The sequence below is a fragment of the Lissotriton helveticus genome, chromosome 7, assembly GCF_964261635.1.
Source record: "Lissotriton helveticus chromosome 7, aLisHel1.1, whole genome shotgun sequence".
NCBI classification, from domain to species: Eukaryota; Metazoa; Chordata; class Amphibia; order Caudata; family Salamandridae; genus Lissotriton; species Lissotriton helveticus.
In genome coordinates, this window is record NC_136068.1 from 1,294,908,340 (window position 1) to 1,294,934,589 (window position 26,250).

General features: G+C 48.8%; 1 protein-coding gene across 4 annotated transcripts in view; it reads right to left on the bottom strand.

The window, feature by feature from the left end:
* UNC13D (unc-13 homolog D) overlaps nt 1-26,250 on the bottom strand; it is an 880,699-nt gene that overhangs the window by 121,873 nt on the left and 732,576 nt on the right. The window lies entirely within an intron of this gene.

Below are 26,250 nucleotides of genomic sequence, written 5' to 3' on the forward strand. Positions count from 1 at the left end.
TGTACTACCAAATATTCTGTGTGTCTTTGCCAATATCAACAATTTCCCAACCTGCTCTGTGAAGTCCACAAGCAATGTGCTTTTCGCAGAGAGGGCCTGGCATATTCTCTATTTGCTCACCATGTGATTTGTGGATCATGCTTACTTAGTTTCGCACACATTCTCCGATACACTCTGTCCTTCTGACATCTTCTCTTTCTTTTCAATGCTTTCTGTACCACATGCTTAACTTTGATGCCTCAGGCACATTATCTGTGCCTATGGTGTGCTGTCCAGAATGTAACCTGCATTTCAAACATACTGTATAACTACTACATTCCCCACCTAAAAAACAGAAAGAAAAGCTTTTGACTAGTTCACCTTTCTCAGAATCTGAACATTTAAGTGTCTTCGGTGATATTCAGAAGCCCAGAGTGACCATCTAATTACCACCTGGTATTCTCTCAGGTGCGCATAGACCCGAGGCAGCCATCTCTGCAGGCCCAGCCAAATGATGTGTGTCACGGTCTCCTGACACATGCACCAACAGCTCTGAAAGCTGTGAACCGTACTGTCCAGTCTCAACTCCATTGTCCGTGGCTATTAATCACTGCAGCTCTACCCAAATTCCCAATGACCTTCTCACAACAACCACTGTGTCATCGTACCTCTACCACACTCGTTAAAGAATACGTTACATACCTATAGTAATGCCTTAACTGGTAGAGACTCTATTTAGCTGCAAATTCCTTACCTTAGAATTATCCTTAGGCATCAAACTGTATCTGGAAGTTTTCGTGAGCAGTACCCCTACACACCGGTAGGTGGAGTCGTTTGGCTCCTCATGGCATCGCTGGCGTTGTCTACACCAGACGTAGCGTGCACAGTGCCTACAGGCGCCACACCAGCGCACTGACATCAGTTTCTTTTCGTGACTTTCCCTACCTGGAGTGCAGAGCCACAAAGAACATTGATCACTGGTGTAGAAAACTAGGGCTCTGAAAAAGAAATAGCCTTGACCCTAGATATCTGTTCACAGAGAGGCAAGGATGGGTGGGTTGGTAAGGAATGTGAGGCTAGATAGAGTCTCTACCAGATAAGGCGTTACCAAAGGTAAGTAGTTTGTTCATCTGATAGAGACTTGTAGCCGCAGATTACTTATTTTAAAATAGAAACCCTAGCAATACTTCCCCAAATGTGGATCTGTGAAACCAACTCACACTAAAAAGAATTGCAGGCAGTAGTGCTATGTGAACGTGTGCAGAGAAGCCCTCCTTGTTGCCTGGCAGATGACCGGAACTCCGTGTGCTACGGCATTGGTAGCAGTCTTAGCTCTGGTGGAATGAGCATGTAAACCCTCAGGGAGTTGCTTCTTGACAAGTATATAGCAGATTTTGGTGCAGAGCATGATCCATCAGGACATGGTCTGTTTCTGCACAGCCTTCCCCTTCTTGGCTCTGACATACCCCATGAAGAGTTGGTCGTCCACGGGAACTCTTTCGTGCGGTCAAGGTAGAACGATAATGCTCTTTTTGGGGCCAGTCGATGGAGACACTCCTCTTCCTTAGAGGGATGCGGCGGAGCATAAATGATGGACAGGGTGATGGATTGACCTACGTGAAAGGGAGTGACAACTTTCAGTAGAAAGGAAGCTGTAGTGCGAAGAACCAGCTTGCCTGGGAACATGGTTAGGTACGGAGGCTAGATGTCAAGGCCTGAAAGTCACTGACCCACCGGGCAGATGTTATCGCCACTAAGGACGTATTGATGGTTAGGAGGCTGAGAGGACAGGTGTGTAGTGACTCAAAAGGAGCACACATCAGAAATGTGAGTACAAGACAGAGGTCCCACTGAGGCATGATAAACTGTGGCATGTAGTGTTGTAGATTCACATGCTCTGCATACCCCTGCCATCTAGTGTTGGGTTTGGAGTTGTGCAACTTGTTTTTCTTCGAAGAATACTTTCGAGTCACAAGGTAAGGTGATTTCTTCGCTCAGTGATATTGTGCATGGGCATCGACTCCTTTGTTAAATTGTTTTCACCGCAGGAGGGGGAGAAAGGAGTGCAATGAATATGTAAGAATAAAGATGTCCATGCTAAATATAAATGTATCAGAGAAATGTGCAAACGTAACTGCAATGGCTGCAGGTGTCCCGGGAGGAGGGAGAGCACATGTGACTCTACAGCACTACATGCCACAAACAGATGCTTATAGGGGTAGTAACATAATCTGTTTGATGGCATGTGTGGCTGTAGATACACAGGCTCTGCATAGACTGCAAAGCAGTCTCTCCTTGGAAGCGGTGGCTAGCTTCTGGGAGTTGTAGTAGTTTGAAAAAGGGTACATAGCACTGCCTGACCTACACTGGCTTGTTGGCATGCAAAAACACCCACACTAGTGTTTGGTAAATGTGTGCAGTATAGACCATGTAGCTGCTTTTCAACTGTCAGTTCTGGGAATATTTCATAGAGGCCATTGTGGCTGCCTTTTTATGAGTGGAATGTGCTCTGGTAGTAAAGGACTTTTGGCTTTAATGTAGCAAGTTTGAATACATTTGACTATCCATCTGGCTATGCCTGATTTGGATTTGGGTTGCCTTTATGAAGTGGAGAAAAGGCCATAAAGAGCAGTTTTGTTTTCATGAAATTTTTTGTTTTATCTATGTAGAACATTTGTGCTCTTTTTACATCTAGGGTATAAAGAGCTCCTTCTGCAACGGAATCAGGGTGAGAGAAAGAAACTAGGAGCTCAATGGATTAATTGAAATGAAATTGTGCACCTACCTTAGGTTTGAAATTAGGATTAGTGCGATTAACCAGTTTGTCTTCATGTATTTGAAAGACCGGTTCATTTAAGGCTAATGCCTGGAGCTCACTAACACGCCAGAGTGAGGTAATAGAAACTAGAAATGCCACTTTCTATTATAGAAATTGAAGGGGGCATGAGTGCAAAGGCACAAAAGGTGAACCCATGAGCCTAATGTACAAGTTACTTACCTTCGGTAAGGATGTATCTGGTAGAGACGATTCTAGCCGCAGATTCCTTGACGTAGAATTATCCCCAGGCGTGAGATTGGATCCGGAAAACTTTCTGCCACAGCATCTCTGCGCGCTGGGGAGACAGCACCACGAGACTCCGCCCTGACGTTGTCTGCATACGTGACGTCAGCAAGGTCACATAAGTCCCACCCCAGCGCGCTGACATCAGTTTTGTTCGGAGAACTTTTCCGCGCCACAACACAGAGCCATCACCAACTAAAATGTGAGAATATAGGAACAGTGTGCGAAAAAATCAGAGAAACAGAAGGAAAGAAGCAAATGGTGAGAAACAGCACCATTAGGAACAGTGCCAGGCACTGTGTCACTGGAAGTCATGGAAGGAAAGAGCAGAGCACCGCTCCAAAAAGCAAGCCTGCAAAGCAAAGGCGATATCCTCCCTGGAAGCAGAAAAACATGTGAAAAACATCATGACAGACGACAGAAAGTCTGCACTCACAATCTATAACAGCGAGGAGCAACAAGTATGGAACAGATGAGTAACGACAAGCTACCCCAAGACAACACCCTCAAGAGTGTTGCATCCCCTGTAAGAAGCTAAGGACCAAGGCACAGCCAAGAGACCCCAACCCAAAGGACTGCAAAGGAGTTAGGACCCCCAAGCAATGAAAAAAGGGAGAAGATTATAAGTAGGCCCCACACTGGAAAAACCAAGGTGTAGGGATGCGGAAGTAAAAACGAACCTACCGTCCAAGTAATAAGAAGGAAGGAGTGAAACAAATAAACAGAACATAGCATCCTGCTAGGGAGGAAGCGAAAGAGGTATTCGCAGAAGACAAGCCACCCGGAGGGAGGCGAGAGCAGAAGACCAAGCTAAAAGCCCTCGCAGAACACGGAGGTAGGGCAGCCCATGAAGGAATCTGCGGCTAGAATCGTCTCTACCAGATACATCGTTACCGAATGAAAGTAACTTGTATATCTGATAGAGACTACTAGCCGCAGATTCCTTAACGTAGCATAGATACCCTAGCCATGCCCAGAGGGGAGGAGGGTCTGCGAGAAAACCCCACCAGCTTGGAAGAACACAGAGCCCCAACAGGGGATGTGTCATGGGGACAGGAAGGACACCCCAGCCCCCACCAAGCAGGAGTAAGCAAAAACAAGGAGAAGGGAAGATCAGGAACCACAAGCCTACCCGAGGGGCAAGGGGAGTCCGCTAAAAAACCCCGGAGGGACAGACGGCATCCAGAGGGGACCAAAGGAAGAAAGAACCACCCGCAAAATCCAAGAAGAGGTGAAACAAAGGCAGAGCCTGCCACAGGAGCACACACACCCAGAGAAGGGGACAGTTGAACTGGCATCAGCCCAGAGGCAGCCGACAAGGCAGGAACAGCCCCCCTACCAGCCGAGAAGCGCAGGCGTGCGGAGGAAGACACAGCCTTGCAAAACCGCAGCAGACAAGGGGCAGGAGCACACAGGTACACGCAGAGGCCCACAGAGGTGGACCAGAACTACCCGGTGCGCAGCCGGCAGCTGGTAATATGAAGAAGTAGTGTGCCCAGAGCAAGCCAAGCGCAAGATGAAGGAAGAGGTAAGGGAACCCCAGAACCAGCCCAGAGAAGAACCGTCCCAAGGGCTCAACCCGACCCACGAAAGGAAGTAGGACCGGCAAGAAGCTGAGAGGGGGGAAATATGCAGTATAAACCTAGAGCCCTCAAACAGAACACAGGAGAACACAAGGAGTATCCTAACCCTCCTGGAACACAACAGAGGACCAGGCTGAAAAACCGGATATCAAGGTGGAAACACCATGACAATGCCGTAGACGGCATGAACAAAGTCGGTATGGGGATCCAGTGGTTGAAGAGGGACAAAAGGCACGACAGGCAAGCCCTGAAGACAAAGGATAGGAACACCATCGGATACGGAGAAGGACAGAGCCTGTAGCAGAGCAAGTTGCGCTAAGACGGAAGAAAAAGGACTCCGCAAGCGGTATACAGTGACACCAGGAAACGTGAGGAACCCAAGAAGGTATCCACACTCGTCCAGCTTAGGACAGAGCTATACAATAGCTACAAGTACCCCACCTAGGGTATGACACGTCCCAAAACAAAACATGGGAACACCTCTTAGGGAAAAACCCAGCAGCAACTGAGATCAAGAACATAAAGGACCTGTGGGAGTACCACAGGTGGCTTACCAATCAGCCAAAAATTACACAGCTGGTCCATCCTGAGGACCCAAACGGCTGCACTAACAGCCAAAAAACACACACAAGCTAAAGGGCTGTAGTAGCAGCCAACAGTACTGGGGAGCCAACTGAAGGACCCTGAAGGCATTCCAAGTCACACAGAACACACAGAGGGGCCAACCGAAGCACTAGGCCCAAGAAAAAGGTGGGACGAACGCCTCCCATAAGGCACCAGAGGACCTACAAGCCAAAGCTTACGGAGGGGGAGGAGGACGGAGCCCCGCAAGGATTCATCGAATGGCCGAATCAGCGTGGGTGTTAAAGAAAAGAATCCCATCAAAAGGCAAGTCAACCAGACTCTCTCTATATTCTCCGGAAAGACGCCATCCCGCAACCAAGCATCGTGGCGGAGAGCCACAGAACTCGCCATAGCACGGCCGAGGGAATCAGAAAGATCTAAGGCAGAACGGAGAAAGATTAGTTACTTACCTGTAATCCTAGTTCTCTTCCAGGGGTATACTCATCAAAGTCATAAGCACTGAATAGTCCCGCCCACGTGCGGGACCCCGGAGCAATAGCCAATAATATGCATATATCTACATATGTATATATATATATATATATATATATAAATACATATATATACGCATAAAATAACTATATATATATATATATATATATATATATATATGGATAATATGCATATACATATACATATGCAGCCCAATATACACCATACTAGGCTCAGAAACTGCCATTATTGCCTGTAAAATCTTTACATTTGCTAAATAAAGACATATAAATTACATTATATGACAATGCAAAGAAGAAAACACTGCCCTGGTTTTCTTTGAAACACACAACCTTTATTTTCAAAGGTAAAACAGGCAGGATCATAGAGGCAGCTTTAGCCTAGATAGGCTGCATAGTAACAACAGAAAAATCTGGCGCTGTGCCTTTAAGACCTCTGTGAGCCTCCAGGCTCCCATCATGCACCACAGGTGACAGTTAGGTCAGTTCTTTTGGACGGCGTCGAACAGTGTGATAACTGCATGGGTAACATGTAAAATAGACAGCTCTGGTATTCGCCCGGGGAGGAGGGTGGGTTGCTTATGACTTTGATGAGTATACCCCTGGAAGAGAACTAGGATTACAGGTAAGTAACTAATCCTTCTCTTCCAGGGGATACTCATCAATAGTCATAAGCACTGAATAGAGTAGCAAGCCCATCCCATACCCTGCGGACGAATACCAGACTCTCTAAACAGTATACTAATATATATATTATCCAAACAAATTCCTCAGGGATGCTTGACCAACTTGAGCATCTGCCTGAGTATCAGAATCAAGGCAGTAATGGCGAGCAAAGGTATGAACCGAACGCCACGTAGCTGCCTTACAAATTTCATGAACAGGAACATTTTTAAGCACTGCTATAGTAGCAGCCTTTCCTCTAGTGGAATGCGCTCTCGGTTTGCCGGGAGCTGTTTCCGTGCCAACTGATAAGATAACGTAATGCATGACACAATCCATCTAGAAATGGACCTCTTAGACGCAGGCAAGCCCGTATTCAGAGGACCGTAGTTCACAAACAGATGATCAGTCTTTCTAACACAGATAAAACTTCAAAACTCTTTTTAAATCCAAAGAGTGTAGAGCTTTTTCAGCTGGAGTGTTCGGATTAGCAAAAAACGTAGGCAGTGTAACTGACTGGTTAATGTGAAAATCCGAGACTACCTCAGGAAGAAATCTTGGATGAGTCGAAGCACCACTCTATTCGCATGGAAAACGAGATAGGGTTCTGTAGCACAAAAGGCCTGAATCTCGCTCACCCTGCGCGCAGAAGTGATAGCTACAAGGAAGGACACCTTCCACGACAGATGTTGAAGGGAGGCCTTATGAATAGGTTCGAATGGAGGACCCATCAATTTAGACAAAACCACATTAAGCTCCCAAGGAGGAAAGGGAGCCCTCACGGGAGGATACACTTTCCTGAGACCCTCCAGAAAATCCTTCACAACTGGCATTTGAAAGAAAGAAACCTGGGTAGGGGACTTTCGATATGCTGTTATTGCTGCCAGATGGACCTTTATAGAGGAATATTGTAAACCTGCTTTGGCCAAAGAAAGTAAGTATGGTAACAGTACCTGTTCCTGACCTCGAATAGGGTCATGACCTTCAGCAGCACACCACATGCAAAAACCGCTTCCACTTGAAAGCATACGACTTTCTTGTAGAAGCTCTCCTCGCCTCTCTTAAAATGTGCATACAGTCCTGCGAGAGGCCTAGATGTCCATACTGGACAAACTCAGGAACCATACTGCTAGCTTCAGGGACGGCAGGTTGGGATGAAACACCCTGCCGTTCTCTCTGGTCAGCAGATCCGGACAGCAAGGAAGCCTCCTGTGCAGTACTTTGGATAGATACAGGAGATGGACCACCATTGGCGAGGCCATTCCGGAGCCACCAGGATCATGTCTGTCTTGGACTTGTACAGCTTCTTAATCACCAAGGGAATGAGTGGAATCGGTGGAAAAGCGTAGAGTAATGTCTCTGACCAGTCCATCCATAGAGCATTCCCCTTGGACCCTCGTTGTGGGTACCTGGACGCGAAGACGCGGCATTTTGCGTTTTCGGCATCTGCAAAGAGATCGATTTCTGGTGACCCCCAGGCCTGGAAGACATCTCTTATCACTTCGTCTTTTAAGACCCAGTCGGGTGCTTCTGCGAAGTGTCTGCTTAGGTTGTCTGCTGGGACGTTGAGGACACCCGGCAGATGGATAGCTGAAACGTTCATACCCCGAGCCAGAAGCCACTTCCAGATTGCTTTCGCTTCCAGCGACAGAGGTCTGGATCTCGTTCCGCCCTGCTTGTTCAGATAGTACATCGTTGTTGTGTTGTCCGTTTGAACAAGCAGGGAGGATGTCTTGATCGCGGGAAGGAAAGCCTTGAGAGCTAGATGGACAGCTCTGAGTTCCAACATGTTTATATGATACAGTCTTTCTTACTCTAACCACACTCCTTGAACTTGAAGGGACCCCAGATGGGCGCCCCATCCCTGAAGGGACGCATCTGTCACCAGCGATCGTCTGGGCATGTCCTCTTGGAAAGGCACTCCCACTACCAGATGACTGCGCTGCATCCACCATCGAATGGAGATCCGCACTGACAGGGGTAGTGACAGTTTGTCCTCCCAACGGTTTGAAAACTGGGACCACTGATCCTCCAGAGACTGCTGCAGAGGTCTCATGTGTAGCCTGGCGTTCGGAACGAGGAAAATGCAAGACGCCATGGACCCTAGCAGAGATGAGATCTGTCTGGCCGTTGGTCGAGGAATCTTTAGTAAGGTTTGACACTTGAGGAGAATGGAGGATAGTCTCTCCTCCGAAGGATACGCTTTTGCGTCCTTTGAATCAAGAAGTGCGCCCAGATAGTGTATCCTCTGCATGGGATTGAGGATAGACTTTTTGGAGTTTACGTGTAGGCCAAGCCTCCGCAGCTGATGTATGCAGAACGTGAGATGTTGCTGAAGCAGAATCGGAGACGCACTCTTTAGCAGCCAATCGTCTAGATAGGGATAGACGAAAATATGTCTCTTCCTTAGGAAGGCCGCTACGACTGCCATGCACTTTGAGAAGGTGCGAGGAGCTGACTTTAGCCCGAAGGGCAAGACTGTGAACTGGTAATGGCTGGTTTGTATGCAAAACCTTAGAAATTTCCGATGCTTTGGGGCGATGGGGATGTGGAAATAAGCATCTTGAAGATCTATAGAGCACATCCAATCCTCTTGATGCAACAGTGGAATTATTTGATGTAACGCCAGCATTCTGAACTTTTCTCGCCGAATGAATTGATTGAGGCCCCTGAGATCTAGTATGGGCCTGAACTTCTTGTTTGGACCTTTCGTTGGAACTAGAAAATATCGGGAGTAAATGCCTTGTCGACGCTGTGTCCTCGGGACCTCCTCGATGGCCTTCTTTAGGATTAATGCAGACACTTCCTGCTTCAAAAGATGAAGTCGATGGATCACAGTCTTTTGAGGAGGAATGGAAGGTGGAGGAGACTTGAACCTGATTGTATATCCATTTTTTACAATATTCAGCACCCATTTGTCGATTGTGATGTTTTTCCACTCTTCCAGGCAAAAACGAACACTTCCCCCCACCGGAGTGGGTAACGGGCTCAGGGGAAGCAAAAACTCACTGTTTTTGTTGATGCTGCTTGTTTCCAGGTGCAGACTGTCTGGAAATGCCACCCCTTCCTCTACCAGGACGACGCTGGGAGAACTGAGATCTTCCCTGATTCTGTTGTGATGACCATTGAGGGGTTTGAACCCTCTGTTGGTTCTGTCTCCAATCGTAAGGATGGTATTTTTTCTTAAAGTCCTTTCTCTTTTCGAGACCAACAGTTCTCACAGTATCAAGCTCCGTCTTCATTCTCGACAGCTCATCGTCAGCATGAGAGCCAAAGAGCGATTTTTCATTAAACGGCAGATTAAGTATTCGGTGTTGCGCTTCAGGCTTAAGACCCGTAAGCCTTAGCCAAGCTGAGCGCCTGGCATAGAGTCCATGAGCGTAACCATGTGTAGACAGGTCGGAAGCATCAGCAGCTGCGCTAATCACCTGGTTAGCCACTAGCCCACCTTCATGAAGAATTTCAAGAAAATCATGCTTGTCTTCTTTGGGAAGTTTTTCTGCAAACCGAGACAAGGAATCCCAGAGTGCGCGGTCATAGCGACCCAGTAAAGCGGAGGCGCTGGCGACCTTCATATAGGAAGCAGAGGTGGCACACATTCCCTTCCCTACTGAGTCCATAGCTTTGCTGTCTTTATCAGGAGGCACAGAGGATGACGTCGCTCCTGTCTGATTCTTACGTGCCGCTGAGACTATGACCGAATCAGGTTGTGGCTCAGACCTCAAAAATAACGGATCATTGTCCGCTCCCAAAGATGCAGGAGTTAAGAACTTGTGCTCCGCAGGCTCCAACAGACCTGGAACCAGAGGAAGTAAAGGCCTTGATGATAATTTCTGATGTAACGTTTCGAAAATGACCGTTGTCTTGGCAGTAGAGACCGGCATCTCGATATTAAGTTTCGCTGCTCCACGACAGAGAACTTCATTAAAGGTAATCATGTCATCAATCGGTGATATCCTACTTGGAGGGGTTGATGACAGCGTCGGTGAGTAATCCCTCTCTTCGAATTTGTAGACCTTGTCAAGGATCTAGCATCGCGTCTCCTAGAAGAACGGTGACGCGAAGACCTAGGAGAGGGTGAAGTCCGCCTCCTCTCTGAAGGAGACTTTCTCGGAGGAGTACGCTCACGTCTTCTCGGAGACTGCACCAGCTGTATTAGGGGCGATCTTGATCTCGAAGTAGGTCTTACAGACACAGGAGACCTGGAATAAGACTTTGGAAGGTTAATCCTCCTTATCTTCCAGTCTCTGATCTCCCCCAGCCATCGTGGCGAGATATTAGCCCCTGTAGGTGAAGGTGCTCGTGAGGGCTCTGGAGAGATTTGCACAATCCGCAGCCCAGGGGAGGAAGAGGAACTCCCAGAAGACACAATAGAAACCTTAGATCGGTCTTTGGACACCGTTCTAGGCCTCTTAGCTGCAGGAGACGTCGGCGACAGCCTCCTCGACGTCGACTTTTCCAACGGCGATCTCCTCGATGGCGACCTACTCGGCGGCGACTTCCTCGGCGGCGACCTCCTCGACGACGATGGTCTCTTTGGCGTCGACATCAAGCGCCTTGACGGCGATGATTTTCTCGTCGTCGTGTGCCTCAACGCCACATGACTTGGGCTCTTCGACGTCGAAACCTCTACTGCCCGGTTCGACGTCGACGTCATGGCACCTCTCGACGGCGACCTTGACTGATGTTTCGAGCCTCTCGGCGGCGACCGCCGGCGTCGATGAGACAACGTCGAGTCCCGCCCTCTCACAGTCGTAGGGGAGCCAGACCTGGACCGCCAACGCTCATGTCGCTTCTCGCCTTGCTTCGACTGCGAAATCTTCTTCGACGGCGAGGGATGTTTCGACATCAACGGACACCGCGACGGTGATTTCGATGCTGATTTTGAGCACACAGGTACCTTAGAAGAAGATCTGTCCCTCGAAGTTGAAGGAGACCGATGTTTTCTCTTCTCCCCTCTCTCCTTGCGCTCTTTGTGCTGAGAAGGCGGCTTCCTGGAATGAAATTCTTCTCTTCCACTCACAGTTTCTCCTCTGTCATGCAGGGACTGAAGCCTGCTCTTCTCTCTCTCTCTCTCTCTCTCAAAGTTCTATTTGACAACTTGCTGCAGTGGTAGCAGAGTTCTGGCTTGTGAGAAGATGGTAGACAAGCTACACAGACCGAATGTGGGTCTGTCTTGGCCATTTTTTTACCACAGGCCGGACACTTAACAAATAAGGCCGGCATTATGACTGGAAAAATAGCCAAAAAACAGCAAAAAATTGTTGTATTAGTCAGATAATGACTAAAGACGTCGAGTAAAGACGAAAAAATTTGAGAAATACCAGAAGAAAGTGAAAAAATATCACCAACTGGTGAGCTCAATGCTCTAGGATCCTCACAGAAGGAGCCGGAAAAAAGAACTGACCTAACTGTCACCTGTGGTGCATGATGGGAGCCTAGAGGCTCACAGAGGTCTTAAAGGCACGACGCCAGATTTTTCTGTTGTTACTATGCAGCCTATCTAGGCTAAAGCTGCCCCTATGATCCTGCCTGTTTTACCTTTGAAAATAAAGGTTGTGTGTTTCAAAGAAAACCAGGGCAGTGTTTTCTTCTTTGCATTGTCATATAATGTAATTTATATGTCTTTATTTAGCAAATGTAAAGATTTTACAGGCAATAATGGCAGTTTTTGAGCCTAGTATGGTGTATATTGGGCTGCATATGTATATGTATATGCATATTATCTATATATATATATGGTTATTTTATGTGTATTTATATGTATTTATATATATATATATGTAAATATATGCATATTATTGGCTATTGCTCCGGGGTCCCGCACGTGGGCGGGACTATTCAGTGCTTATGACTATTGATGAATATCCCCTGGAAGAGAATGAATGCAGCTAACTCCCGACCGTCCAGCACATGGTGCCGCAGATCAGCGCCGACACCTTCATGGGAGGAGCGAGACAGAAGGGACTCCGCGGTTTCCCAAAGGCCAGAGGTAGCCCTGGCCCACACACAAAGGCCTGTTTTGAGGGCAGCAACATCCGTCTTTCCTGCAGCCTTGTTCGGTTTATGAGGGAAGCGAACGCTAAGCTAAGTCCGGAAGACCCCCAAGTCATCGGTCTTTAACCTATGCTATCGTACTTACGAGTCAAGGTCAACAACCGTCTCTCCTACCACTTTGATTAAGTCTTATGAATACCTCCCTGGTTGCTAAGCTCCCAGCAGTCAGTATGGCCTGGCTATGAGCTCATTGACTCGTTCTCTCCAAAAATATCATTTCTTGGTGTGGATCCGCCAATGAGAACAAGCCCTATGCTGATTTATCTTTTTCACTAAGAAGAACTATTTTACCTACAAATTTGTACTCCTTTGCAATTTTAATGACCTACAACATATTTGTAATCTTTTAACATCTTTTAAAGAAGAATCTGTATCTTGTGAACTAATGTTTTATTTGTTTGCAAAGGTTTTAATTAATCATGCAATAAAGTTATACATATACATACACACACAAAGTGTGTTGAGTGCGCGCAAAGCAGCACTGGTGAAAGCGAAGATGTTACGCCCCCTGGAGTCCAACCACCGTCCCTCCCGCAACACAGGGAGCAACACTGAAGGCAAATAAGGAAAAGCAGACTGCAGGACAGGGCCCTGGGCTGAATGGTGGGGAAAAAAGGCAGACTGGATCATGCGGGGCAGGACGGTGGCGGTGGAGAAGCGGCTGAAGCACCGGATCTCTCGTAGCAGGATGCCCCCAGGCCCCCAAAAGAGAGTTGTGGAGCGAAGCTTCAAAAGGAAGAAGCAGCTCCCTTTCACCAGAGCCCTGGGGAAGAACCTCCAACAAATGGTCCGGAGGGATAGGATTGACCGGGGTGCCAGCCTGCAAAATGCCAGCGGCCGTGGCAATGGCCCAGACAAAGGCTATACTCGCCTCCGTAGGGCGTCGCGGGGGAGAGAGCAACTCTTCTGTGGGCGAAGGCTGCAAACTAAGCTGCCCATCCCCGAGCCCAACTGGAGGAAGAAACGGCCAGCCCCTAAAAGATGGAAGGCCCTTAGGCGAGTGAGGGACCTGAGGGGTCTCCAGAGAAGGTGGAGAAGTCTGCGGGGTAACCAACCGCGAGGAGCGGAAGAGTGGGTCCAGGGAGTGTGGCCTCGGAGACGGTGTAGAGCCCTCTCTGGAAAATGCAGAGGAAAAAGCAACGACGCAGCTTCCAGTCTCCGAAGAAGAGGAGACAAGGAGATGACAAACCTCCGGAGAAAAAGGGCCACCCGGAGACGAGTGGAGGACCCGACGCTGGGGCGGCGCGTAGAGTCCACCATGCGGTAAAAAAGGGGGTGGTGATGGACGGAGCATCTGAACCAATCAAACACTCACACTCAGTCAACAGATCAGGGTTTAATCCATCACCGTTCTTTAGCCCACTCTGCCACCCCAGTTCAGACATGGCCATATGCAAATCAGTCTGACCCTGTGCCTCATGGGAACAGTCCAGCCTGTACTGCCAAGCCATGCCTTCCCTGGACCGGAAACAAGCTTCCTAGGACTGGTTTCTGCCATTTCAGCCGTCATCAGCCAGGCTTGCTTGAATCCATTGGCAAAGTGAGCAAGGGACTCACGTCAGAGCATACCCTGCCAACTTATGGCGACCAAAGTGGTGCAAAAGAGGGTGGTGATAGACGGAGCATCTAAACCAATCAAACACTCACACCCAGTCAACAGATCTGGGTTTAATCCATCACCGTTCTTTAGCCCAATCTGCCACCCCAGTTCAGACATGGCCATATGCAAATCAGCCTGACCCTGTGCCTCATGGGTACAGTCCAGCCCGAACTGCCAAGCCATAGCCTTCCCTGGACCGAAAACAAGCTTCCTAGGACCGGTTTCAGGCATTTCAGCCGTCATCAGCCAGGCTTGCTTGAATCCAGTGGCAAAGTGAGCAAGGGACTCAAGTCTGAGCATACCCTGCCAACTTATGGCGAACAAAGCGGTACAAAAGGGGGTGGTGATGGACGGAGCATCTGAACCAAACACTCACACCCAGTCAACAGATCTGGGTTTAATCCATCACCGTTCTTGAGCCCCCTCTGCCACCCCAGTTCAGACACGGCAATATTCGGGCTGGACTGTTCCCATGAGGCACAGGGTAAGACTGATTTGCATATGGCCATGTCTGAACTGGGGTGGCAGAGTGGGCTAAAGAACGGTGATGGATTAAACCCAGATCTGTTGACTGGGTGCGAGTGTTTGATTGGTTCAGATGCTCCATCCATCACCACCCCCTTTTGTACCGTAGAGTCCACCATGGGCACCGGTGTGTCCTCAATTGGCGCCGAAGCGGCCACCAGGGGTGCCGCGTTGACCTCCATCACCACGTGCTTGACAGGAGAAAGGGGCGGGGTCAGATCCGGGGCGGACAATGAACGGCGCCGAAGAGGCACCGGCTCGACCTCTGACGAGGCAGCCGCCTGCGCAGAGGACCGAGAGGGGCTCGGGGAGGCGCCCTGGGTCCTGGCCTCCACCTACGGCGCCGCCAGGGCCAGGGATGAAAGCCGTCAGCCCCGAGAAGGCACCGGCTGCCCAGAGGACAGAGGGGGGCTCAGGGACGAATTGCGAGCCCGACGACCTCCTGCGACACCACAGGGAACCCTGGGGGGTTTTGCGGCGAGGCAGGGACGCCGTGGGCCTAAGAGGGAAACCCCATAGGGCCACACCTTGACAACACCACACCTCCAAAACCCAAAGCCGAACTTGTCGGCGCCAGAGTTGGAGCCGCCGGCTAGTCCACGGAAGGCCCTTCACATGGTGATGGATCCACGGACATCACAGGAAGAGGAGGGGGCCCAGAGAAGCCTGCAGAGCCGTAGCGTAGGCCTCCATTTGGGCCCTAGTCACCCCAACGCCAGGAAACGGCAGATAGGGTGGCGACGGCCAAGGGCGCACGTCCCGAGAGGGGCCCGCGCCATCTGCAGAATGAGGACAAGGCCTCGGTGACAAGCTGTAGGACTTACCGGCGAGCGAGCCACGCCCATGGGGCCTCGGTGAGGGACGATGCCACAGTCGGAATCAGCGGTTTCTGGACCCTTCCGAGGTAGGGGACGGACGCGTGAAGAAACCGATCTGGACAAGCGGGCCGAAAGCAATTTCATTCGGCGTTCCCGCCGGGACTTCAGCTTGCTATGCTGACAAGCATCGCAGTCCGTGGAATGATGGTGCTCGCCCAAACACCACATATAAATAGGATGAGGGTCCGTCCCCGACATCTGATGCGTACACGAAGTACACGTCTTGAAACCCGAAGGCATGTGCACACTGTTCCCAATGCAAAGGTGTTAAAAGAAGGCCTGAAAACAGGCCAAGGGAACTCAATCCGGATCCGCGTTGCACGCGGAAAGAAAGAAACTGATATCAGCGTCCTGAGGTGGGACTTATGTGACTTATGTGACCTTGCTGACGTCACATACGCGGACGACGAATGTTTAGGTTCCAAGAGGGTGCTGGAGGTACCAAAGGTGGAATGACTCATGTGAGTCCTTCCATGAATGCTTTAATGACTGGAATTTTGAAGAGGGCTATATACTATTTTGCAATTATGCTGTTTTGGAGATAGACAGCTATCACAGCAAGATGCAACCTAATGGAAGTATATGCTAAATTGTACTTTTGCAAATGTTGCAAGTACCAAATAATGTCCTGCACTTTGATGGGATTGATTTGTTTAGATTGGCAGTATCAAACACAATGTTTCCATTTTGTAGCAAGTTGTGGGTATGTGTGCGTGTTTAAGAATGTCCATACATTCTGTTGGTAAGTTTAATAACCAAATTTTAAGACCTCCGGAGTCAAAGCGCTAGGTTGAGCATCTTGTGGTCTGTGTGTCTGATTTGTCCCAGATCCTGAATGAGAAGGTCTGGCCTGTTGTGGAGCTTCTCGTGTGGTTCTACTGAGAGATGTAGCAGTGATGTGTACTAGGGCTGAGGTGGGAGCTACAAGGATCATGGCGAGTGATGCTTGCCTGAGCTTCCGAACCAGAAACTGAATGAGAGGGAGAGGTGGAAAAGCATGAGCAAATATCCCTGACCAACTCCTCCATAGTGCGTTGCCTTTGGATAGTGGGTGTGGGAACCTGTAGGTGAAGTTTGGGCATTTTGTATTTTCGGCTGTGGCAAGTAAGTCTATTTGAGGACCCCTCCACTTCTCAAAGTACGGAAGTAGGACTTGTGGGCTGAGTTCCCATTCGTGGGTTTGTTGGTGTGTCCTGCTAAGCAGGTCCGCAAGATCGTTGTCCGTCCCCTGCAGATATTTTGTCAACAAATCAATGTGATAGTGAAAAGCCCAGTTCTATATGGTCCGAGAGAGGTGTGACAACTGAGTAGACTGTCGCCCCCAGTTTTTGCAGATAGTACATGGCTGTCATATTGTCCGTCCAGACTAGGACAACCTTGTGAGGTACATGAGAAAGGAATGCTTTAAGTGCTAGAAAGATTGCCTGAAGTTCCAACTAGTCCTGCAGACCTTGTATTGCCAAGTGTTGTGGTTCTGCACCACAACCTGTCACCGAAGCGTCTTTGGTAAGAGTGATGAAAGGCAAAGGGTCTAAGAAAGTTTGCCCTTTCAATAGATTAATGGAATTCCACCATTGCAGAGAATGGGGAGAGTGGCAGTCTATCAACACTAGATCCTCGAGGTGACCCTCTGACTGAGACCACTGGAGGGACAGACATTGATTTAGTGGGCGCATATGTAGTATTGCGTGGGGAACTGTGGAAATATAAGACACCATCATTCCTAGTAGACGCATGACAGTCCGAATCGTTAGTGTTTTGTTTGGCTGAAATTGAGGTAGAGGTGTCTGAAAATGTTTTATTCAAGCAAGATTGGGGTAAGCTAGTTCCGACTGTGTGTTGAGGATTGCTCCCACATATGATTGAAGTTGAAGAGGTAGAAGGTGAGATTTGGGGACATTGATGGTGAACCCTAATTCTGGAGTAGATCCACTGTTAACTGAACATGTTGTTGACACTGTTGGCGGTTGCTGGATTTGATGAGCGAATCGTCCGGATAAGGGACCACCAATATGGAAGTAATATGGGACTACTACTGCCAAGTACTTTGTAATGCGGTAGTGACCCCAAAGAAATGCGTTACTTACCTGTAATTGCAGTTATCCAGTATTGGTATCTTTCATAGACTCACATGCCTGAATCATTCCCCGCCTTTGGGATGGGAGTCCCCGGTACATAAATAAAGTAATGTCCCATTAGACATACAGAGTAATAGGCCAAAGGCCTCACATTAGTAACATATCCAGGTCCTTTTGTAATAAGGGCCAAACTCTAGAGAGCAACCAGTCAGCTACCACCACCCTCTGGAACCTTCCTGGAAGGAGCTCTAGTTCCTCAGATTTTCTTAAGTACAGTGCTATATAGAGGAACAACTGCGAGTACTAGGTGAGCCCTTCCAAGGGAAGCGGGTAGGTTGCATGTGAATCTATGAAAGATACCAATACTGGATAACTGCAGTTACAGGTAAGTGACGCATTTCTTATCCAGTATTAGGGTATCTTTCATAGATTCACATGCCTGAATCAGAGTAGAAACCAATGATAAGCACATTTGTTTTTGCATACAGAACCTGAAGCATTAGTAAACAAATACATATCTATATATATGCATACATTGCAACAGTAAACTGCAAAGCGATAAATTGCAAATCTGGCAATAGGTATACTAGTGATAGGGAAATGTGCGAGGCAAAATAAAAGAAAGGTTGGTGGGAAGGAAGGAAGGCTTGCCTCTATCGAAATAGATGATGCAGCACCGCCTGTCCCACCGCAGCATCCTTAGTGAGTTCTGTATCCAAACAGTAATGTTTGGTAAATGTATGCGGCGTCTTCCATGTTGCCTTCCTGCAAATCTCCGTGATGGGCACTCCTGCAAATAGTGACGTAGAAGTAGAGACTGCTCTAGTGGAATGGGCACGTATTTGTGATTGTAAAGGCTGACCAGCCTGCTGGTGACAAGACAATGGCACCAGAGATTCATCTGGAAATGCTTTGCTTTGTGAGTGGGAAACCCTTCCTGGGTAAGCTGTAACCCATAAAAAGTTGGTTGGATTCGCGGAAAGTTTTTGTTCTGTCAAGGTAGAATTTAAGGCAGCGTTTTAAATACAGAGAATGGAGAGCTCTTTCCGCTGCCGTTTGAGGATTTGGAAAGAAAGTTCTTAAGACAATAGGCTCATTTGAGTGAAAGTCTGATGGTACTTTTGGAATAAGTTTAAGGTTAGTCCGAAGAATTACCCTGTGATTTTTAAATTGTAGAAAGGGATCTTGAATCATGAAAGCATGAAGGTCACTAACTCGCCTTGCAGATGCAAGGGCTAATAGGAGCGCAGTTTTCCAAGATAGGAACTTGAGGTCAGCCCTGTGTATCGGCTCAAAAGGGTGCTTCATCAGCTGAGCAAGTACTGTGTTTAGTTGCCATGTTGGAGGTGGCGACTTTACAGGAGGGAAAGTCCAAAACAGGCCTTTGAGAAAATGTTTTATTGATCTGTTCAACCAAAGAGAAGGTCCATTATAAGATCTCCTGAAACGGGATATTGCTGCCAGGCGTACTTTGATGGAAGCGTGGGCGAGGCCCGAAGGAGCCAAATGAAGGAGGTATGGTAATATCTCTTCTAGAGAGGACGTGAAAGGAAGCACTCCAGCCGACCTGCACCAGATACAGTGCTATCTGCTTCGGCACGGGATAGGACAGCTCTGCATTCCGGAGGAATGTTCAAATCCTGAAACTCGTGGAACTCAGGAGCCAGGCGGACAATTTGAGAGAAGATGGGTCCGGGTGCTGGACTTGTCCTTGGTTCATTGTGAGGAGAGATGGAAACAGTGCCAATGGAATTGGTGTTTGCCGGGAGAGGAGATGAAGCTCCGTGAACCAGTGTTGGCGAGGCCATTCTGGGGCAATTAGAATCAGTGTGCAAGGTTCTGCTTCCATCTTACTGAGGATCCCGGGGATCAGTGGAAACGGCGGAAAGGAGTAGGCGAATACGCCAAACCATCCTATTGAAAATGCATTCCCTAGAGATCCCTGTTGGGGATGCCAACTTGTGAAGTGTTGGCATTTGGCGTTTTGTCGTGTGGCGAAAAGATCCAACAGGGGTTCGCCCCACAGAGAGAAGACGCTGTCGAGAGTGTGTTGATATAACTCCCACTCGTGGCAGGTGATCTGCATTCTGCTCAGTGAGTCTGCCAACGCATTGTCCTTTCCTGGAACGTATTCGGCTCGTAGGGAAATGTTCTTCCGAAGAGACCAGTGCCAGATATTTTGTGATTCTTGAGAGAGTGAGAGCGGACGTGTCCCCCCTGCTTGTTCAGGTAGTGCATTGTCGTAGTGTTGTCCATCCTGACAAGCACTTGCTAACCTTTTATTCTGGGAAGGAAAGCCAGGAGGGCTAGGTAGACAGCTCTGAGTTCTAGGAGATTTATGTGTAGTCTTCGCTCGGGAGGTGACCACTTCCCACTGATCTGAAGCTCCTGGAGAAAGGCTCCCCAACCTTCCAGAGATGCATCCGTAGTTATAAACTGAAGAGATGCTTGAGTCAAGAGGGTAGGCCTCGAGACAGATTGGGTGGCTGATAAGCATGGGCGAATTTTACGAATTGGCAATCCGCGAACTTGCGTATTTACGGATTCGCAATCCGCAAAATCCGCGAACTCTCGTGAATTTTTTTTTTTTTATGTTCGCAAGGATTTCTGCCAGTTCGCGAGGGTTCTGTACCAGTTCGCAATTGCGAACTTACTTGTCGGCTCGCAACGGCCGTGACTATGTTGTTTCTACATCTGGTTCATCATCACAGGTTCACAGCACCCTCTGTTTCACCACTGCCACCCTCTGGTACACCCATGCCACCCTCTGGTACATCACTGCCACCCTCTGGTTGGTTTATCACTGTAGATTATGGGGGTGAAAAAAAGCAAGCACACCTGCCCTGCTTCAACTGACATGAATTAATTTGGGGTTGATTAATGTGTCACTGAATTTAAACATCCAGTCTGGCTGGCACCTGCTTCCTTATCTGTAATTTGCTGAACTCTGAAAAGGCCCCTCGGGAAGCACTACAGGGAATGGTTACTAATGATAAGATTGAACTTTTGCACTTGCTGAGTGCTTTCAGTATTGTCTGTAATTGCTTTCTGTTGCAGTGTAATTTTTTTAACAGGACCTTTGTTGTATACTTGTAGCTATTCTCTGAGCCTGCTGTGAGGGTCAGAGCAGGGTCATAGAATAGTTGCAAGTAGGCAAATGAACTCTGAAGCGGCCCCTCAGGAAGCACTACAGGGAATGGTTACCAATGATAAGATTGAACTTTTGCACCTGCTGAGTGCTTTCAGTATTGCAAAAATCCAAATATCCAGCAGCATCCACAAAAGTAATCCTTCCAGGTCAAGATCCAAATCAAAGTGACCAGCACATGAAGAAAGCACTGGGAGGAGCCTGGTGGACAGGAACAGGAAGTTGGAGACTGTGGGGCACTTCCTTCCTCCCACCCCCACCCCCCAAAATGGACTCCTTGCAAAGAAAAAGTGCAGGCAAATGTCAACCTGAGGAGTTATTCTGATAAAAATCATAATTTTCAAGGTTTATGCTGCCTGCTGGTGGATTTCTTGTGCGAAATTGCAAATTTTGCAATCTCGCAATTGCGAGATTGTCGCTGCCCGCCGCATCTACGTGTTCGCAAGTATTTACTCCCGCGAAATTGTATAGTATTCTAGTTGGCAAGCAAAAAATCCGCTTCGCACAGATTTTACGAATTTTCGGCAAGTTCGCTAGAGTTCGCGGATTGCGAATTTACCGAAAATCCGCAAAATCCGCGAGCGGAACGGATTTTACGCCCATGCTTAGTGGCTGAATCCACCATTCGAGAGCGGTGACCATCTGAGGAGTCACTTGTATGGTGTCGTAGAAGGATCCGCTGAATTGAATCCATTGCGTAGAGAGAGCCTCCTGAAGAGGACGCATGCGGAGACAACAGTATGGAACCAGGAGGATGTAGGAAGACATCATTCCGAGGAGAGATTTGAAGAGGCGCACTGAAAGAGACTTTATGCGCACGCGTCCTGCCAATCGTAGGAGTTTTTGTTGCCGCTCCTGCGATGGAAAAGCTTTCTTTAGGACTGTATCTTGGACCGCTCCCAGAAATGTTATCCTGTGAGAAGGCTGTAAAACTGACTTGTCCGGGTTGAGGGTAAGACCCAATCTTTTGAAAAGCTGTAGACATGCTTTGGAAGATCTTCTCGCGCTGTCGAGAGAGGGTGCCTTGACGAGCCAGTCGTCGAGATAGGCAACAGCATCACCAGATCTTTCCCTAAGAAATACAGCCACTGGCGCAAGGCATTTTGTGAAAATGCGTAGGGCTGACTTGAGCCCGAAAGGCATGACTCTGAATTGGTAATGCCTGCCCGCTACAGCAAACCTTAGATATTTTTTGTGCCTCTTGTGGATCGAAATATGAAAATAGGCATTCCGGAGGTCCAGGGATGCCATGTAGTCATTCGCATTGAAAAGCTGTAGGACTTCCCGGATAGTGACCATGCAAAATGATTGCTTTTTCAGATATTTGTTTTGACTTCTCAAATCTAGGATCAGTCTCCATTTCTTTTCCTTCTTTCGCACCAAGAAGAACCGGGAGTAAAAACCTTGTCCTTTTTGACGGACAGGTACCCGTTCTATAGCACCCTTCTGGAGCATCGCTGATATTTCCATGAATAAGAGGTGCAGATGTTTGCGATTCATATGTTGAGGGGGTGTTGACAGTGGGGTTTGGACAAATTCCAAAGAATGTCTGAACTGCACCAGTTGAACCCAACGATCCGTTGTGATTTAACTCCAATTGTGAAGATAGTGGGGAATTTCTCCTCCCACTCTGGAAGTTGGAAAAGAAACAGAGACTGGCGGTAGAGAGAAGTCATTGACATCGCCCCAAATCCTTCTTCCGTCCGGCTTTTCCTTGGAAAGAAGACTTGTTGTATGAAGTCTGCGCTTGCTGTCTTTGCTGAAATTGCGGCCTGTACTGGTTAGAGGAGGAATATGAAGACCTATATTGTTGGTAGCCTCCTCTATTAGAGTATTGTCCTCTGCCCCTTGTGCCACAAAAATTGGTGTTTTTATATTGAAGGGTACCCAGGGCTCTGGCCGTATCTGTGTCTTTCTTAATGCCTTGGAGGGCCTCATCAATGTGGGTACCGAAAGGAGTTGTCCGTCATAAGGCATATCAAGGATCTTGGTTTGTATTTCAGGTCAGAATGTTGTCGCCTTAAGCCACCCTTGGCGCCGCAGAACTGCCGCACAAGCCAGTTGGCGAAACCAGTTGAATCGATGTCCATAGCGCAATCTATTATTTCAGAAGACGACCTTTCACCCTCCAGAAGCACCTTTCTTGCTTCGTCTTTGGATTCTTGGGGCAAGGAGTCCAAATATGGTGCTATATCTGACCACATTTGTCTGTTGTAGCGTCCCAAAAGCGCCAGTGAGTTAGACGCTCGTACTGTTAGCGCTGACATAGAGGAAAACCACTTCCCTATATTGTCCAGGCGTCTGCCCTCCTTATCCGTGGGAGCTGAGAGTGTGTTAGAAGGGATTTTAGATCTGCGTTGCGCTGCCTGAGTGATCACAGAATCATGCTTTGGATGCCCAATGAGACAGGCTGGAGCATCGTCTGGAGCCCTATATTTATTTTCCAACCTTGGCAGAACTGGAGGGACTGTAGAGGGATTTACATGATCTTGATGCCCTGATCCCAAATATAGTCAATGATTGGCATCGACCGAACACTTCTTATAAGGTTCCATGAAATCGTAAAGGAAACAGTCCTGCTGGTGAGAGGGCATAGGTAGTTTGAATCGTTGGGCAGCTCTCTCCAGGAGATTATGAAAACCTCCTATATCCTCAGGAGGCGAGTCCTCCTGAGGAGGCAAAGACGATGCGGGAAGAGGGATAACGTAGTTGTCCCATTCGTCATGGTGTGCCTGTGTATCCTGAAGCTCACCTTCTTCCTGTCCATCATGATCATCATCGTCCGTAGATGGAAGGGGTGGCACCGGCACCTCAATGGGAACAGGTGGTGGAGGTGGTACGTGCACTCTCTGTGGCGGTGATAACACTCGAGCAGGAGACGGCGCAGAGGTAGGGAACTTCTTTCAGTAGAAAAACCAAAGGTGGTGATGGACGGAGCGTTGACAATACAAACACTCACTCACCCCCAGTCAACTGATCTGGGTTTAATCCATCACCGTTCTTTAGCTCACTCCGCCACCCCAGTTCAGACATGGCCATATGCAAATCAGTCTGACCCTGTGCCTCATGGGAACAGTCCAGCCCGAACTGCCAAGCCATGTCTTCCTTGGACCGGAATCAAGCTTCCCAGGACCGGTTTCTGGCATTACAGCCGTCTTCAGCCGGGCTTGCTTGACTCCAGTGGCAAAGTGAGCAAGGGACTCACGTCTGAGCATACCCTGCCAACTTCGGGCCAACAAAGAAAAACCAAAGGTGGTGATGGACAGAGCGTTGACAATACAAACACTCACCCACAGTCAACTGATCTGGGTTTAATCCATCACCGTTCTTTAGCTCACTCCGCCACCCCAGTTCAGACATGGCCATATGCAAATCAGTCTGACCCTGTGCCTCATGGGAACAGTCCAGCCCGAACTGCCAAGCCATGTCTTCCCTGGACCGGAATCAAGCTTCCCAGGACCGGTTTCTGGCATTACAGCCGTCTTCAGCCGGGCTTGCTTGACTCCACTGGCAAAGTGAGCAAGGGACTCACGTCTGAGCATACCCTGCCAACTTAGGGCGAACAAAGAAAAACCAAAGGTGGTGATGGACGGAGCGTTGACAATACAAACACTCACCCCCAGTCAACTGATCTGGGTTTAATCCATCACCGTTCTTTAGCTCACTCCGCCACCCCAGTTCAGACATGGCCATATGCAAATCAGTCTGACCCTGTGCCTCATGGGAACAGTCCAGCCCGAACTGCCAATCCATGTCTTCCCTGGACCAGAATCAAGCTTCCCAGGACTGGTTTCTGGCATTACAGCCGTCTTCAGCCGGGCTTGCTTGACTCCAGTGGCAAAGTGAGCAAGGGACTCACGTCTGAGCATACCCTGCCAACTTAGGGCGAACAAAGAAAAACCAAAGGTGGTGATGGACGGAACGTTGACTATACAAACACTCACCCCCAGTCAACTGATCTGGGTTTAATCCATCACCGTTCTTTAGCTCACTCCGCCACCCCAGTTCAGACATGGCCATATGCAAATCAGTCTGACCCTGTGCCTCATGGGAACAGTCCAGCCCGAACTGCCAAGCCATGTCTTGCCTGGACCGGAATCAAGCTTCCCAGGACCGGTTTCTGGCATTACAGCCGTCTTCAGCCGGGCTTGCTTGACTCCAGTGGCAAAGTGAGCAAGGGACTCACGTCTGAGCATACCCTGCCAACTTAGGGCGAACAAAGAAAAACCAAAAGTGGTGATGGGCGGAGCGTTGACAATACAAACACTCATCCCCAGTCAACTGATCTGGGTTTAATCCATCACCGTTCTTTAGCTCACTCCGCCACCCCAGTTCAGACATGGCCATATGCAAATCAGTCTGACCCTGTGCCTCATGGGAACAGTCCAGCCCGAACTGCCAAGCCATGTCTTCCCTGGACTGGAATCAAGCTTCCCAGGACCGGTTTCTGGCATTACAGCCGTCTTCAGCCGGGCTTGCTTGACTACAGTGGCAAAGTGAGCAAGGGACTCACGTCTGAGCATACCCTGCCAACTTAGGGCGAACAAAGAAAAACCAAAGGTGGTGATGGACGGAGCGTTGACAATACAAACACTCTCCCCCAGTCAACTGATCTGGGTTTAACCCATCACCGTTCTTTAGCTCACTCCGCCACCCCAGTTCAGACATGGCCATATGCAAATCAGTCTGACCCTGTGCCTCATGGGAACAGTCCAGCCCGAACTGCCAAGCCATGTCTTCCCTGGACCAGAATCAAGCTTCCCAGGACCGGTTTCTGGCATTACAGCCGTATTCAGCCGGGCTTGTTTGACTCCAGTGGCAAAGTGAGCAAGGGAATTACGTCTGAGCATACCCTGCCAACTTAGGGCGAACAAAGAAGAACCAAAGGTGGTGATGGACGGAGCGTTGACAATACAAACACTCACCCCCAGTCAACTGATCTGGGTTTAATCCATCACCGTTCTTTAGCTCACTCCGCCACCCCAGTTCAGACATGGCCATATGCAAATCAGTCTGACCCTGTGCCTCATGGGAACAGTCCAGCCCGAACTGCCAAGCCATGTCTTCCCTGGACCGGAATCAAGCTTCCCAGGACCGGTTTCTGGCATTACAGCCGTCTTCAGCCGGGCTTGCTTGACTCCACTGGCAAAGTGAGCAAGGGACTCACGTCTGAGCATACCCTGCCAACTTAGGGCGAACAAAGAAAAACCAAAGGTGGTGATGGACGGAGCGTTGACAATACAAACACTCACCCCCAGTCAACTGATCTGGGTTTAATCCATCACCGTTCTTTAGCTCACTCCGCCACCGCAGTTCAGACATGGCCATATGCAAATCAGTCTGACCCTGTGCCTCATGGGAACAGTCCAGCCCGAACTGCCAAGCCATGTCTTCCCTGGACCGGAATCAAGCTTCCCAGGACCGGTTTCTGGCATTACAGCCGTCTTCAGCCGGGCTTGCTTGACTCCAGTGGCAAAGTGAGCAAGGGACTCACGTCTGAGCATACCCTGCCAACTTCGGGCCAACAAAGAAAAACCAAAGGTCGTGATGGACAGAGCGTTGACAATACAAACACTCACCCCCAGTCAACTAATCTGGGTTT